Below are 16,701 nucleotides of genomic sequence, written 5' to 3' on the forward strand. Positions count from 1 at the left end.
AAAAAAATCATTACAAAATTTGCAGATGGAATGGAATGAGGAAAAATAGCTAATATATTAGATGAGAGAATCAGGATGCCATAGGATCTCTACATGCAACAGAAAAGGATGAATTAAATTACTTAGATAGAAAATTTACAAATTATTTACTCTGTCAGGTACTATGCTAAGTGCTACAGTTAGTGACAAAAATATAAGCAAGTAAGATTATCCCTGACCCCAAGAACCTTTTATACGTATGGGAAGGTAATACATAAAGGGGAGCTGGAGGTGAGGGATAAGGGTGATGGCCAGAGTAGAGGCAGTGTGATGAGGAGATGACCAGGAAGTTGTCCATGAAGGCCTGGTTTCTGGGGAGATAAGGCAACAAATTGCAATACATCTCACTCACTAATCTTTCATTCACCCTTTCACAATGAAAATATAGATTATCACCTTATCAGATTATTAACAATAAGAACTGGGTGACCAAGGGGAAGAACTGAATGTTGTTGGGTAAAGAAGAGGAGGAGATGAGACCTTACTGTAAGCAACACAGAGGATAAATATATGGGAACAAATATGAAGTCCACCTGTTTGGTTCAAAAAATCAACTGTAAATGTAGAAGATCAGTGAGCCGTGGCTTAACAAGATCATAGGGAAAAGACTCGAGAATTTTGGCGAACAATCACCTCTACCTTAGTCATGACCTCAGGCTGAGTTAATATAATACAAAATGAAGGAGGTGAGAGTCCTGCTGCCCTGTACCCTGATCAGACACCTCCTAGAATTGTATGTTCAGCTCTGGGCAGCACATTTTAAGGGGTACATTTAGTTGACAAAATGAAGCATGTTTCCAAACAAGGAAAGCAGTAGGATAAAGCATCTAGAGCTATGTTCTATGAGGAAGGATAAAGGAATTCATTGTGTCTTTTCTTGAAGAAATTTAGTTGGATTGTCTAATTCCTTTAAATTCTTGAGAGTCTTATGGAAGTGGAAGCAATCTTATTATATGTGGCTCAAGAAAGCAGGAGTCTTCCAAGAAGTAAGGGTTAGAGATGGACCTTTCCAGTTAAATCTTAAGAGGTATTTCCTGACAGCCCCATAGATTTCCTCTTAGGTTAGAGACCTCCCTACCACTGGAAATGTTCAGACAGAAACTAGAGAAACACCCATAAGCAGTTCAGTGGATGGAATCCTGCATGAGATAGGAAATTAGGGGAGGTGAAATCCTCCCAATCCTAAAATTCTCTGAATATAATGAATGCATACAGAATCTAAAATTTAAGACATTAGTATTAGAATCTGCTCTATACAAGATTTGATCAGGGTCCAACCTTTTCCCCTCCCCAAGGCACTGAAGATAGAATTCTATTCAAAAAGAAAAGTACAATTTGCATTTTAGAAACATTTGTTTGGTGAATTCTGTTTACTTTCACACACATACTCATTAATCTGTACTTTCACATGTGGGAAGGTGAATGGAAGAAAGAGGTGTGAACTTTATTGCAATATGCTGCATCAGGATGTCTCCATTCCCACCACTAAAGGTTGGTCCATCCTTACCTCTCATTTCTGGATGTGTTGCAACAGTAATATCTGCATTGCTACCTTCCTTGGTCTTGCATAGAGAGCTATGATTCAGCCCATTGCAAGAATATAGGACAGAAAAAGAAGAAGAAATCCATCCCCTACCCAGCTGTGTCTCCTCTCCATCATCTAACAACCTAGCAACTGGGCCTGTGCAGAAGGGAGAACACATTATAAAAACAGAAACCAGGCTGAAGCAACCTTTGTCCAGAAAGACCAGGACATCTGGAAATTCAGAGACCAGTGTCTCAGCAGTTTTAGTCCTTAGATTCCCTCATCCCATTTGGGGATGTTTTGTGGAAGAGAAAGGGACCACTAAATTGGGCAAAATGAACTGTTTGTAGAGACTTCCTTAGTCCCTAAGGCATCCCTAGGAGGAGCTCTTGATGGCCATTTGGTTGATCAGTGACAATGACATCACATTCCCCAGTCATGTCATTTCTTTCCCCTAGGTTTGTCAAATTCACATCTTCTCCTGAATGTTTGAGTGTAAGTAGGGATACACTCCCCAGCCATATCATGAAGCCATTTGGGGATGATATTAGCCCCAAGGTCCCTGAGAAGTATCATACCATTTGATATTTGTATGGCACTTGAGACATTGCAGATCTCCAGGGGATCTGTGAATTTGGATGGGGAAAAAAGTAGATCTTTATTTTCCCTAACCTTTGATTTCCTTTGTAATCCTATGTATTTCATTTTATGCCTTTAAAAAAATTCTGAGAAGAGGTTCATAGACTTCCCCAGACTGCCAAAGGGACCATATCACAACACAGGTTAAGAATTCCAGCTTCAATCTATTATCTGCTTTGAACCACATACCTTTTTTTATTTACATGATAGGTAGGGAAACAACTCCACAGATGGGAAATTTCTCATTCCATATCACATAACTAGTCAGTGTGGAAGTGGAATCCAGGTTTCCTGAATCCCAGCATTAGGCTACAATCACCATACCACACCCTCCCTCTCATATAAATCTGCAGGCCTGGGCTTTCTAAATGATTCCTCCACTGAAATGCCCTCCCTCTACCCCACACAGTCCTTCTGCTGTTTATATTTTGTTTCGTCCTCCCTCTCCAAACTCTTGATTCAGAGGTTGCTCCTAATAAATCTTAGATAATGATTCAGCAATTGGTTGTAGGATTGTAGACGTTTCAAAGGCTCATACATTAATGACACTTCCCCAAGCTAACACAATATTGCTCATGAAAGAATCCAAACTCTCCTTCAAATACTAGCTCAAATTTCTATTCCTGCAGGAAAGTTTCCCTGATTCCTGCTGTGCAGAAGTGATCCTTCACTCTTCTGAACTCTCAAAATGTTATGTTAATTTCTTTCTCATTTATTTTATTCTACCTTATGTTCTCATTATTTGTGTCTCTCCAACTAGATTGGAAGCTATCCGGGCAGGAGGACTGGGGGAGGTATTGTGGCCTATTCATACCTTTATTCACCCCAGCACCTATCATAGAGCTTAGCACATAGCATTCACTAGTAGTCTAATCTCAAGAGGAGGTTAAATTGGAAAAGTAGGGTGGAGCTGGATCCTATAAGCATCTATCAGTCTGTGCAATTGCACTTAATCTAGGCAATGGCAAGCTAGTGCAGGTACTGGAGGGATAGATCAGAGGGAGAAGAGACAAGGGGTATAGAGACCAACTGAGAAACTTTTGCAAGATTCTATTGACATGAGATTTTAGACCAGAGGGGTAGCCATAGGAACAAAAAGACCAGATAATTGCAAGAAAGTAAGAGGAATATTTGGAAGCCTCAGTGGACCTTATTTATATTTATAATTGTATCTTCCTCTTTTATTTCCCTGCTTTGGTTTAGTGCTTTCTCATAGAGTAGGCAATTAAAAAGGTTACTGAATTGGGGAGATTCATAAGACTCAGGATGGGACTTAGTGATTGCTATGCCATCACCAGAGAGTGAGAGCACATCATAATTTCCACCACTACAGGACTAATGAGGCCCCATGGAAATTCTGCTCCCTCTACCCATAGGCTCCTCTGTTTGAGCAGAAAATTATCACCCAGGGGCACCTTTTTGCAATCCAATTAAGTTAACTCAGAGGAAGAATGTTTGGTTTCTCCTGAGTGATTGTAACTAGGAGCTAAGCCCAACAGCCCTTCTATACAAATGTGTCCCAGGATAGCCAAAGTCCCCCCAGTAGAAAGAATGGAGACTTCTAATTAACATCAGTTTAAAAAATCATAGAGCTCCATGAAAACATGAAATGTGATCTTCAAGTTAATACCACATGGATTTAGGGTAGGTAGGACTTTCAAGCAGTGGATAGAGTGCTGGACCTACAAAGATGAGTTCAAATCCAGCCTCAGATACTTACTAGATGTGTAACCCTGGGAAAGCCATTTAACCCCCATCTTCCTCAGTTTCCTCATTTCTGTTTTAGAAATAGGAATAACAATAGCATCTACCTCCCAGGGTTTTTGTGAGGACCAAATGAGCTGACATAAGTAAAGCACTTTGAAAATCTTAAATTCCCATAGAAAAGGCAACCATTGTAATTATTAGGATATGCCATCAGGTTATATGCCTTCTGGAGATTCTTTACTTTGTGTTTAATAATTGTGATTCTCATTATTACTGGCCTTCATGACTCCTTAATGGTCAAAATCTGTCACTGTGGCTTTCCCTTCCCTGGCTTCCATCTACTTGGTCCATCTTTTAAGTTGTCTCTTTTGAACTGACATTTTCTTTCCCCCAAGCAGCTTGGATATACTTCTGACAAGCATCATGTGGGACTTACAAACAAAGTCTATTAGTTGCATACATTTAAATAGCATAGTTTAAGTCCTCCCACCACTGCACAGGTCATAAACTAAGCCCTATTCTGATTAATGGCATCACCAGTTTGCCTACTTGTGGCCAAAATGAAATGGAGAACACTTAGTCAAATTCCACATGGAACTTGAATACCATTGATGATGAGCAAGAAGGAATGGAAGGAGACACACGACTTTACACAAACACCACCAATTCCATCTGATGACAATTTAAATGAATGTGTATAATATACATGTAATAGCTTACTAGTTTTTTCTGCATTCCTTTCCATTTCTAATTTATCTATTCACCTATGTATTTGTATAAATATGTTCCCAACAATATAGTCACTAGTAAGTGCATTCACTGTTCTGCAAAACACTTAGAATCTCAGAGACTGAATGGACCTCAAAGATTACCTAGTCAGGGAATCTTAGTCTTTTTTGTGTCAAGAACTCCTTTGATAGTCTGGTAAAGTCTATGGACCCATTCTCCGAATAATGTATTTAAATTCAAAATATAAAGTACATAAGATGAAAACCAACTATGTCAAAATATAGTTATCAACATGTGTTTTTTTTTAAGTTCAGCTACCCCAAGTCCTGAGTCTGATCTATGCCTAAAGTTCAATCTCTTATATAATATTTCTAACAACCTCTTCTCTCAACTAACCCAGCAATTACCCTATGTCAGACCCTCGTTGTCTCTTGTTTTGATTATTGCAATAATCTTCTGATTGGACTTCCTTCCTCAAGCCTCTTCCATCCTATACATACAACTGCCAAAATAATATTCCCAAAGTATAGTTCTGACCATGTCATTACCCTATTCTATAAACTGCTATAGCTCCCTATTATATTACTGTTAGGATCAGGTATGCTAGCATTTAAAGACCTTCACAATCTAGTTCCACCCTATCCTTTCCAGCTTATTTTTACTATACTTTTATCTAAGCAAACTCACTTTGTGAAAGATGCTTCATCTCCCATCTTATCCCTTTGTACAGGCTCTCCCCCAAGTCTGCAATATGCTCTTGTCTCATGCCTGCCTATTATAATCTATGGTTTCTTTCAAAGCTCAGCTCAAGTAATACTCTTATATAAGGCCTTTTCTGATTCTCCAGCTTCTAGTGCCCTCCCCCAGCTTACTTTGTATTTATAAAGCATATTTTTTTATCTACCCAAATATGTACATGTTATACATATAGTCTCCCTGATATAAGGAAGTTCCTTCAGGGAAGACACTTATTTCATCTTTGTGGTCCTATTATGGACAGAGTGTCTGGTACTCAGTAGTGCTCAATAAATGCTTATTGATTGATTCAAGAGGTCTGCTAGAAGGCCTCTTGTGGTAGGGAACTCAGTGCTCTTGAAACAACTCATTCTACCTTTGGACAGCTCCATTTTCTAGGAAGCTTCACCTTACATCACAATACCATCTTTCTCTCTGCAACATCTAAGTCTTGTTCCTGGTTGTGGCCTCTTGTACAACACAGAATAAGTCTTGGGCCCCACAACACCCCTCAAAAGTATGAAGAAGACTCAATCATACTATACCAAGCCTTCTCTCCTCTTAAAAATTCTCAGATAAAAATTGCCAGTTCTTTAAAATGAAAACAACATAGCATGGCTTCTGGTCCTCTTGACATCCTCATTACTATATTCTGGATGGACTGTAGCTTGCAAATTTCCTTCCAAAGATGTGGCAATTTGGGAGGTGGAGCCAAGATGGTGGAGTAAAAGCAGGGACTCACCTGAGTTCTCCCCCAAACAACTCCAACTATCTCTAAAAAGGACTCTAAACAAAGTCTAGAGCAGCAGAACCCAGGACAAGATAGAGTGAAACAAATTCCAGCCCAAGACAACTTGGAAGTTTGGCATGGAAGTTCTGTTGCACCAGAGTAAGAAAACAGTGTAGTCCAGTGCAGTCCACATGGGCCCCAGAAAACCTGGAGCAGGTCTCAAAATAACTGAATTACTAGTTGCAATGGAAATTTCTAGACTATCAGCCCACAGACTCCAAAGACAACTTAGAAGGTCAGCAGAGAAGGCCTGTCACACCTGGATGAGAGTGGAAGGAAGTCCCGTGCAGGCAGCACCAGCAGCCACAGTCACAGCAAACAAGGAACAGGCCTTGGGAGTGACTGAATCAGCAGTGGCAATGGCAATGGAAGTGGCAGCAGCTGCTTCCAGAGATCTCAGCCCACAGATAGTAAGGTGGTCAAACTACTACTCAAAAGGAGATTACAGGGGTCTTTTGCAAGCACTGAGACAGAACTCTGTTGCTTTGCCCAGACTCAGATCCAGATCATAGTCCTGTGCAGCAGTCCCAGGGTAATGAGGAGCACTAGCATATCAGAGCTTATAGCCACAGTGGAGGGGGGATCCTTTTCACAGTTACAGGGGAGAAAAGTGTGCTTGTGGTCACTCATGGACAAGAGCACAGGCCAGGAGAGTAGTAAACATGACTCCTTAGATCATACCAACTTGGAAGAACTGAAAACTTACAGATCCCTAAAAGTATTTCTGAAAACAGTAACACCAAACCCCTGAAACTTGGAACAATGTGCCTTCCACCCTGGAAGTAGAGTCTTACTTTAACAAACAGTTAAAAGGTAAGTAATAAACTGGAAAAAATGAGCAAACAGAAAAAACTCTGACTATAGAAAGTTACTATGGAGACAAGGAAGATCAAAACACATGCTCAGAAGGAGACAAAAAAGTCAAAGTTCCTACATCCAAAGCCTCCGAGAAAAATATGAACTGGTTTCAAGCCATGGAAGATCTCAAAAAAGATTTTGGTGGAAAAAAAGTAAGAGAGGGAGAGGAAAAATTTGGAAAAGAAATGAGAGAGATGCAAGAAAATCATGAAAAACAAGTCAATAGTTTGACAAAGGAGACAAAAAAAATTCTGAAGAAAATAACACCTTAAAAAACAGACTAAGCCAAAAAGAGGTACAAAAAGCCAATGAAGAGAAGAATGCCTTAAAAGACAGAATTGGCCAAATGGAAAGGGAGGTCCAAAAGTTGATTTAAGAAAATAATTCTTTAAAAATTAGAATTGAGCAAATGAAAACTAATGACTTTATGAGAAATCAAGAAACAATAAAACAAAACCAAAAGAATGAAAAAGTAGAAAACAATGTGAAATATCTCATTGGAAAAAAAACAACTGGAAAATAGATCAAGGAGAGATAATTTTAAAATTATTGAACTACCTGAAAGCCATGATATAAAAAGAGTCTAGGCATCATCTTTCAAGAAGTTATTATGGAAGTCTGCCCTGATATTCTAGGACCAGAAGGTAAAATATAAATTGAAAGAATCCACTGATCACCTCCTGAAAGAGATCCCAAAATGAAAACTACCAGGAATATTATAGCCAAATTCCAAAGTTCTCCAGTCAAGATGAAAATCTTGAAGCAGGTAGAAAGAAACAGTTCAAGTATAATGGAGTCACAGTCAGGATAACACAAAATTTAATAGCTTCTACATTAAAAGAACTGAAAGACTTGGAATTGATATTCTAAATGACAAAGGAGCTAGGATTACAACCAAGAATCATTTATAAATGATAAAAATCATCAGTAAAACTAAGTGTAATCCTTCAGTGGAAAATGGATATTCAATGAAATAAAGGACTTTCAAGCATTCTTGATGAAAAGATCAGAGTTGAATAGAAAGTTTGACTTGCAAATACAGGACTTAAGAGAAGCAAAAAAAGGTAAACCGAAAAGGGAAATCATAAGGGACTTAATAATGTTAAACTATTTATATTCCTACATGGAAAGATGATATTTGTAACTCATAAGACCATTCTCATTGTTAAGAAAGTTAGAAGGAGTACATATACGCAAAGGGCACAGGTGCGAGTTCAATATGAAGGGATGATATCTGAAAAATAAAATGTAAAAGTGAGAGATTAATGTACTGGGAGAAAGGGAAAGGGAGAGGTAGAATGGAGTCAAGTACTTCACATAAAAGTGGCAAAAAACAGTTTTACAGTAGAGGGGAAGAGGGGAAATGGAATGGAGAGTGAGTGAACTTTACTCTCAGAATTGGCTCAAAGGGGGAATAACATACACACTCAATTAAGTATTGAAATATGCCTTACCCTATAGAAAAGTAGGAGGAGAGGGGGACTGGGAGTGGGGGGGGGTGATAGAAGGTAAGGCAGATTGGGGAGGGAAGAGTGGAATAGTCAGATGCAAAATACTTGTGAGGAGGGGAAGGATGGAAAAAAGAGAGAGACTACAATAAACAGGGCAGAGAAATAGAATGGATGGAAATACAGTCAGCAATAGTTATTGTGAAAAAAATTTTGAAGCAAGTTTCTCTGATAAAGGTCTCATTTCTCAAACATATAGAAAACTGAGTCAAATTTATAAAAATAAGAGCAATTCTCCAATTGATGAATGATCAAAAGACATGATAACTTTTCAGATGAAGTAATCAAAACTATAGTTATATGAAAAAATACTTTCACTATTGATTGGAGTTCTAATTAAAACAATTCTTAGGTACTACTTCATACCTATTAGATTAGCTAAGGGGGCAGAAATGATAAATGACAAATGTTGGAGGGGATGTGGGAAAAATAAGACATTAATACACTGTTGGTAGAATTGTGAACTGATTCAAATATTCTGTAGAGTAGTGCTTCTTAAATTGTGGGTCACAACCGCATATGGGTTTTCATAACTAAATATGAGGGTTTTTAAGAATTTGACAACAGTAAAAGGTTTCTGAAAATGCACAACCAAAATTAATTCAAAATCCGATGTATAATGAATCCAAGATGTTTCTGACAGTGCTTGCCCATGTTGCATTGCACAACTTCACTGCAGCCTTGGTTCTGAACATATAACATGTGCACTTTGCACTGCACATGCATCATGCCACACAACACCAAGGAACACTGCTGGAAACAATTTGTCTCAGATTCAAGATTATTCTTTGTTATAAACTGTAGCATTACTACTGTACGTACAAAAATGTTAAATAAATTTTGGGTTTGGATTAAAACAGAATTTCAAACAATTTCTGAAATGGCCCTAAGCATACATCTTCCATTTTGTACTATGTATTTATACAAAATGGTGTTGTCAGCATTGACAATTATAAAATAAAAATATCAATCAATTCTGAAAAACATTAGAGATACTTTATGTCCTACAATATCATATATTTCACCATTTAATTCTTTATGTAAAAATAAATAAGTATATTCATCTCATTATATGCAAATTTGCTTTTGTCTTTAATAAATGGTAATATTATATGTATACCAAAGAATTGTTTTGAAATTGACTTCTTTATGATATTTGATTGCATACCTATTTTATATACCTATATACTTAGAGTCACACAAAAATTTCTTGGGCAAAAAGGGGTTAAGAGTGGAAAAAGTTTAAGCCCTGTTATAGAGCAATTTGGAACTATGCCCAAAGGGCTATAAAATCATGCATACCCTTTGACCTAGCAATGCCACTACTAGGGCTATATCCCAAAAGACATTAAAAAAAGGAAAAGGAGCTATATGTACAAAAAATATTTATAGCAGCTATTTTCAGGGGCAAAGACTTAGAAATTGAGTGATATCCATTAATTGGGGAATGGTTGAGCAAAGTATGGTATGTGGTTATAATGGAATACTATTGTACTATAAGAAATAATGAGCAGGATGCTCCCAGAAAAAACCTGGAAAGACTTGCATGGGTTGATGCAAAGTGAAATGTACTTGTACAAAGCGACAGCAATATTATAATATGATCATCTGTGAATAAATTAGGTGGTCTCAGCAATATAATCATCCAAGACAACTCTGAAGGACTTATTATGAAAAATGCTATCCATCCCCAGAGAAAGAACTGATGGTGTCTGAATACAGATTGAAACACACTTTCTTTTAACTTTCTTTATTTTTCTTGATTTTTGTATATTTTTTTTACAATATGACTATTACAGATATGTTTTGACTACACATGTATAACCTAAATCAAATTGCTTGCACTCTCAATGGAGTGGGGGAGGGAGGAAAGGAGAGTATTTGGAACTCCATGTTCTGAAAACAAATGTTAAAAAATTGCTTTTAAATGCAACTGAACAAAAATAAAGTACTAAATAAATAAGGAAAAAAAGATGTGGCACTTTGAATTAAACGTACTTCTAATGTATTCTGACCAGGGACAAGCACATCTGGACAAACACATATCTTGATATAAACATTGTTCCTTTCTCAAGGAAGCATTAAGCTCACATTATCACAACATATTAAGTCTGCTGTCCACCAGAACCCCCAGCACTATTTTCCATCCATGTGCTTCCTGCCTTCTTGTATTTGGTGTTTTGTTAAGGCTAAGGCTTTACGTTTATCTCTATTCAGTTTCTTTTTATCAGGTACAGCTCATTTCTCTAGCACGTCCAGTACATAAATGTGTGGCTCAGCTGGGCTACATGAGTGACCTGGAGGCACTGGTTCTGTCCTCCAGCTGCTCAAAGCTACAGGACCAGAAGGAACAGAGAACAGGTGAAGCTTCAAAATACAGACTTAAGCTGCTGGGAAGTAGCTTGAAGTTCAGGTAGTGCTGACTCCTTACTGTTCCCTACATTTTGACTCCCTAAACCTAGAGAACCCCTCTTTGCTTGGTAATGGTTCTCTTAACACCTCAGCCCTTCTAGCCCATCTCACATCCTCCATAAAAACCCATCTGACCTGGTCTTTGGATTCAATATTCTTCACTCATCTCTTCAGCCTGACCTCCTTCCTAAGCTACAAATTATCTTTCCCTCTCTCTGATGTCCTTAAGTACTAGTATATTTGAACCTTCCTTCTGGAAGGCCATAAAATGGTTCTCTAAATTTCCAAAATAGATGATCTCATATAGCTGCAATGGTAGGCTGTCATACTGCTAGGGACCAGACAGTGCCAACAACAACTATCTCAGATGTCTGATAAATTAGTCATACTAGAGAAAACATTTGAGACCTTGAAATACCATAATTCTTTGCTCAGTCATTACTTGAAATAGGGTGGCCCTGGACCCAGGTAGCAGAGATTACTCTATCTTCATCCAGGGATAAGGATACCTCATGATTTGCTATTCACCCTGAATTTATTTTCTTAAGTCAAGCATTTATTATGCACTTAGTATATACCAGGTATTTATTTGTATGTGTGTTTCCAGGTATTTATTAACAGCTGCTAAGTGCTCATCTTAGGGCATGCAAAGACAAAAATGACAAAGTCCCTGCCCCATGGAGCTTACATTACATTGGAAGTTGAAAGTTGTTAGACTAGGATCTGGACCACCCAATCCTAGTTGGGACTAGAGTTCAAGTACAATGAGAAAGCAATCTGCTTTCAAGAGATGAACATTTTGTCTTTTTTTAACTCCATTTCTATGCTTACTTTTTCTCACTCTCCATCCTATCTATGTCCCACTGCCTTCAGACCCTTAAGGTCAATCTTTCAGGGTCTCAATTATTATTGGCCTTGGTTATGCTAGTTACAGTGGCATTTGCCAACTTTGCTCCAGGCCCAGAGACATCCCAGTTGGTAGTTCATTGCAAGTTCTTGATTGAAAAGACCAAGGCCCTATAGAAGGAAAGAAATATTGTGAACATAAACATGACCTTTCTTTCCCTCTTTCCCAGTAGTACTAGAGACCAGTTTTCCAGCAAGTCAAGTCCCATCAATATATAGGGTTCAGGGAAAATCAGTCTGTACAATGCTCATATTGAAAAACACATGGCTTGCCACAACTGTATTTCCTACCCTGCCATAGGTGCTATCCACTTCCTACAGCAGGACACTTTAATTTTAGAACTCTATAAAAAAGGCATGGCTGAGAACAGTCCCCTCGTATGGCAGATAGTGCCCCCTATTAGGTTATTCAATTGTATAACCTTGTTCCAAGAGTCCCAGTCTAGATATCTTCATTGACCAGGCCAGAGATAGTGTTCCTGTGGGAGGTGTCGGAGAAGAACTGAACAGAGGAGTCTATCGGGCCCTCCATTTTCCCTGCTGGAAGACTGCTTTTTGGACTTTTATAACAACCTCATAAATTTTATAGCTGCCTCAAGTCTCCAAACCATCTGCCACACTACTACCAAAGGTATTTTCCAAAAGCAAAGGTTCTAACCATATTACTCCTCTACTCACAAAAACTAATGTGGCTCCCTATTGTACCTACAAAAACATACAAAGTCCTGTTTGCTCATGAAAACGCTTAACAATATGGCTTCAGCCTCTCCAGGTTTGTTACACTTTCCTCCCTTGCTCTTAAGGCAACAATTCAATCAAAATGATGGTCTTGCTGCTCCTTACCGTGGAATTCTGTCTCCTATCTCTGTGCCTTTGTACCAACTGTCCCATACCCCTATGCCTGAAATGTTCTCCATCCTCCTCTCCACTTTTTAGAATCCCTCATCCTCATCAAAGATCAGTTCTAATGCTACCTTCTATATGAGACCTAACTACTAGTGCCCCTCCCTCAATTACTTTTAATTCACCTTGTATATGCTTAGTAGACTCTTATATGTTGTTTCCACTGATAGAATGTAAAAGCCTTGAGCACAGGGAGAGTTTCATTTTTGTCTTTGTATCCTCAGTGCCTAGCACACTTCCTGGCACATAACAGATATTCAATAAATGCTTAGTGATCAATTGGAACCCTGGGGCTATATGTCAAAAAAATGGAGACCTGAATCTCTGTCATGACTCCATATACAATCACTCTCTGATATCAGGATCTCCTGCATTTGATATCCAATCTGATGGACTAATTGACAGGGCCAGTAATATTCACTAAATTGAATATCTATGGGGCATGCTGCTTCACCCTGATTCAAAATGGGAATCATTAGAAGTCAACTTTCTGAGCATGGCAAAACTTGAAAAAATACTATTGAATGTATGTATGTATCATTTGGGTTGTATGACACCTCAGAAGTTTATCAGAGGTTTTCAAAACCTCGTCCAAAACCTATTGTATTTAAGGGGTAGTAGCTGATCTTGATGATATCTTCATACTGCCATAACCCTCTACAGCACATGAAATGGGTAGGTGCCACCTTAGAGTCCTTATGCCAGCACCAATTTGTTCATTTGGGTTTGTAAAAATTGAATAAAAGCTCTTTGGGGAGAGGAGCCAAGATGTTAGTGTAAAAGCAAGAACCTGCTTGAGATCCCACTCCAACAACCTCCAATACCTGTAAAATATGACTGTACACAAATTTTAGAGCTACAGAACCCACAAAATGACAGAGAGAAACAAATCTCTTGCTGAAGGTAACCTGGGAGGCCAACAGAAAGGGTTTATTGCACCAGGCTGGAAGCCAAACACAGTCCCATGTGAGTCACTCGGGCCCAGACCAGTGGCACAGACCAGCCAGAGCAGACTTCAGGAGAATTAATCACTGGCAGCTGTGACAGTTTCCAGACTTCTTAATCCATAAATGCCAAAGAGAAAGTAAAAGGTCAGTGGGGGACCCTGTTGATTCTGGGTGAGAGAAGAGCTCAGTTCAGCCCTTGCCCCCAGTACAGTGGAGGTAATGGAGGCTGCAACTACTACTGCTGCTGCTGTTTCCAGCTCCAGGCCTACAGATTGTAGAGGGACCAAGTGACTGTCCAGAAGGCATTTGGCAGGAATATCTCTACTGACACTGAGGCAGGATTCTCCTGCGTTGCCCTGCTTGGATCTGGGTCACGGTCTTGGGAGGTGGTCCTGGATTGAGGAACACTGGTATGGCAGAGCTTGTTGAGGCTGTGGAGAGAAAGTCCTCCTCACAGTTCTGAAACAAGTAACTGGAAAAAAACTCTGACAACAGCTGTGCAAAGCACCAGAAATTTGGGACACAGCACTTTCCACTCTGGAAGCAAAGTCCTACCATGGCAAAGAGCTCAAAAGTGAAGTAATTGACTGGCAAGATGAGCCAACAGACAAAGTGCAATCAGACTACAGAATCCTTTTTGGGGGGACAAAGAAGATCAAAACATAGAACCAGAAGAATACAAAAAAGTCAAAGCTCCTGCATCAAAAGCCTCCAAGGAAAACTGTGACCTGGTCACAGGCCATGGAGGAGCTCAAGAAGGATTTTGAAAAACAAGTGAGAGAAGTAGAAAAAAATGGGAAGAGAAATGAGAATGGTGCTAGAAAATCATGAAAAACCAGTCAACAGACTGAATGAAGAAAATAACATCTTAAAAAATAGACAAATTCAAATGGAAAAAGAGGCCCAAAAAGCCAATGAGGAGAAGAATGCCTTAAAAAGCCAAATTTGCCAGATGGAAAAGGAATTTCAAAAGCTCACTGAAGAGAATAATTCCTTCAAAATTAGATTGGAGGAAATGGAAGCTAATGGCTTTATGTGAAATCAAGATACTATGAAACAGTTCCAAACAAATGAAAAAAATAGGAGGCAATGTGAAATATCTCGTTGGAAATACCACTGACCTGGAAAATAGATCCAGGAGAGAGCATTTAAAAATTATTGGACTACCTAAAAGCCATGATCAAAGAAAGAACCCAGACATCATCTTTTAATAAATTCTCAAGAAAAATTGCCCTGATATTCTAGAACCAGGGGGCAAAATAGAAATTGAGAGAATTCACCAATCACCTCTTAGAAAAGATCCCAAAAAGAAAACTCCTAGGAATATTATAGTCAGATTCCAGAGTTTCCAAGTCAAAGAGAAAATATTACAAGCAGTCAGAAAGAAAAAAAATTTGAGTAGTGTGGAAACCCAATCAGGATAACACAAGATCTAGCAGCTTCTATGTTAAGGGATTGAAGGGCTTGGAATATGATATTCTGGAGGTCAAAGGAGCTAGGATGAAAGCCACAAATCACCTACCCAGCAAAACTGAGTATAATATTTCAGGGATAAATATGGATATTCAATGAAATAAATGACTTTCAAGCATTCTTGATGAAAAGAACAGAGCTGAACAGAAAATTTGACTTTTGAATACAAGAAGCATGAGAAGGTAAAGAAAAAGAAATCCTAAGGAACTCATTAAAGTTGAACTATTTACATTCCTACATGGAAAAATGATAATTGTAATTCATGAAACTTTTCTCAGTGTAAGGATAGTTGAAGGGAATATATATATGTATGTATGTATATGTATGTATGTATAGGGGGCATATGTGTGTACATACATATATAGACAGAGGGCACAGGATAAGTTGAATATGAAGGGATGGTATCTAAAAATAAAATTAAGAGGTGAGAGAGGAACATATTGGGAGGAGATAGGGAGAGATAGAATAGGATAAATTATCTCACATAAAAGAGGCAAGAGAAAATTGTTACAATGGAGGGGAAGAACAGAAAGGCGAAAGGGAATGAGTCAACCTTACTTTCATTGGATTTGGCTTAAAGAGGGAATAACATACACAGTCAATTGGGTATTTTACCCTACAGGAAAGTAGGGGGAAAGGAGATAAGAGTAGGGATGATAGAAGGGAGGACAGATTGGGGGAGAGGGTAGTTAGAAGCAAACATTTTTGAAAAGGGACAGAGTCAAAGGAGAAAATAGAATAAAAGGGAGGTGGGATAGGATGGAGGGAAATATAGTCTTCCAGAATATAACTACTGTGGAAATGTTTTGCATAACTACACATGTACAACCTATATTGAATTGCTTATCCTCCCAGTGGGGGTGGGTGAGGAGGGAAGAAGGAAAACAATTTGGAAATCAAAGTTTTAAAAAACAAATGTTAAAAAGTTTTTTTTACATGCAACTGGGAAATAAGATATACAAGCAATGGGGTATAGAAATCCATCTTTCCCTATAAGAAAGTAAGGGGAACTGGGGGAGGACATAAGAGAGAACAGATTGGGGGAAGGGGTATTCAGTATGCTTGCTATTTTGGGGTGGGAGTAGGGGAGAGATGGAGAGAAAATTTGTAACTCAAAATCTTGTAGAAATGAATGTTGAAAACTAAGAAATAAATAAATTTATATTTTTTAATTAAGAAAATAATAAGGAAATATAATTCATGGAGTATATAGTAAGTTGGCACAAGTCCATGTAAGATAAAGGTCACTGCACACAGCAGGGACCCCCAGCTCCACAAAGGACCTATTATGATTCCTCTGCTTTTGGGGATATGAAAGTCACTTTCTCCCTGGATTCTCTACCTGACAGTACAATTCAGCAATATGTTAAAAAAAAAAAACTCCAAGCTTTTCAGTGGACATAGGGGGCAGAGGGTTCATTTAACAACCTGAAGAACTAACTCACCTTAACCTCTATTGTTATGTTTAGATTCACTAAAACAAAATGGAAAATATATATATATATATATATATATATATATATATATATA

This window comes from Petaurus breviceps, unplaced genomic scaffold (genome assembly GCF_028583685.1).
Source record: "Petaurus breviceps papuanus isolate PSGF00001 unplaced genomic scaffold, PetGlider_PUasm1.0 176, whole genome shotgun sequence".
Lineage (NCBI taxonomy): Eukaryota > Metazoa > Chordata > Mammalia > Diprotodontia > Petauridae > Petaurus > Petaurus breviceps.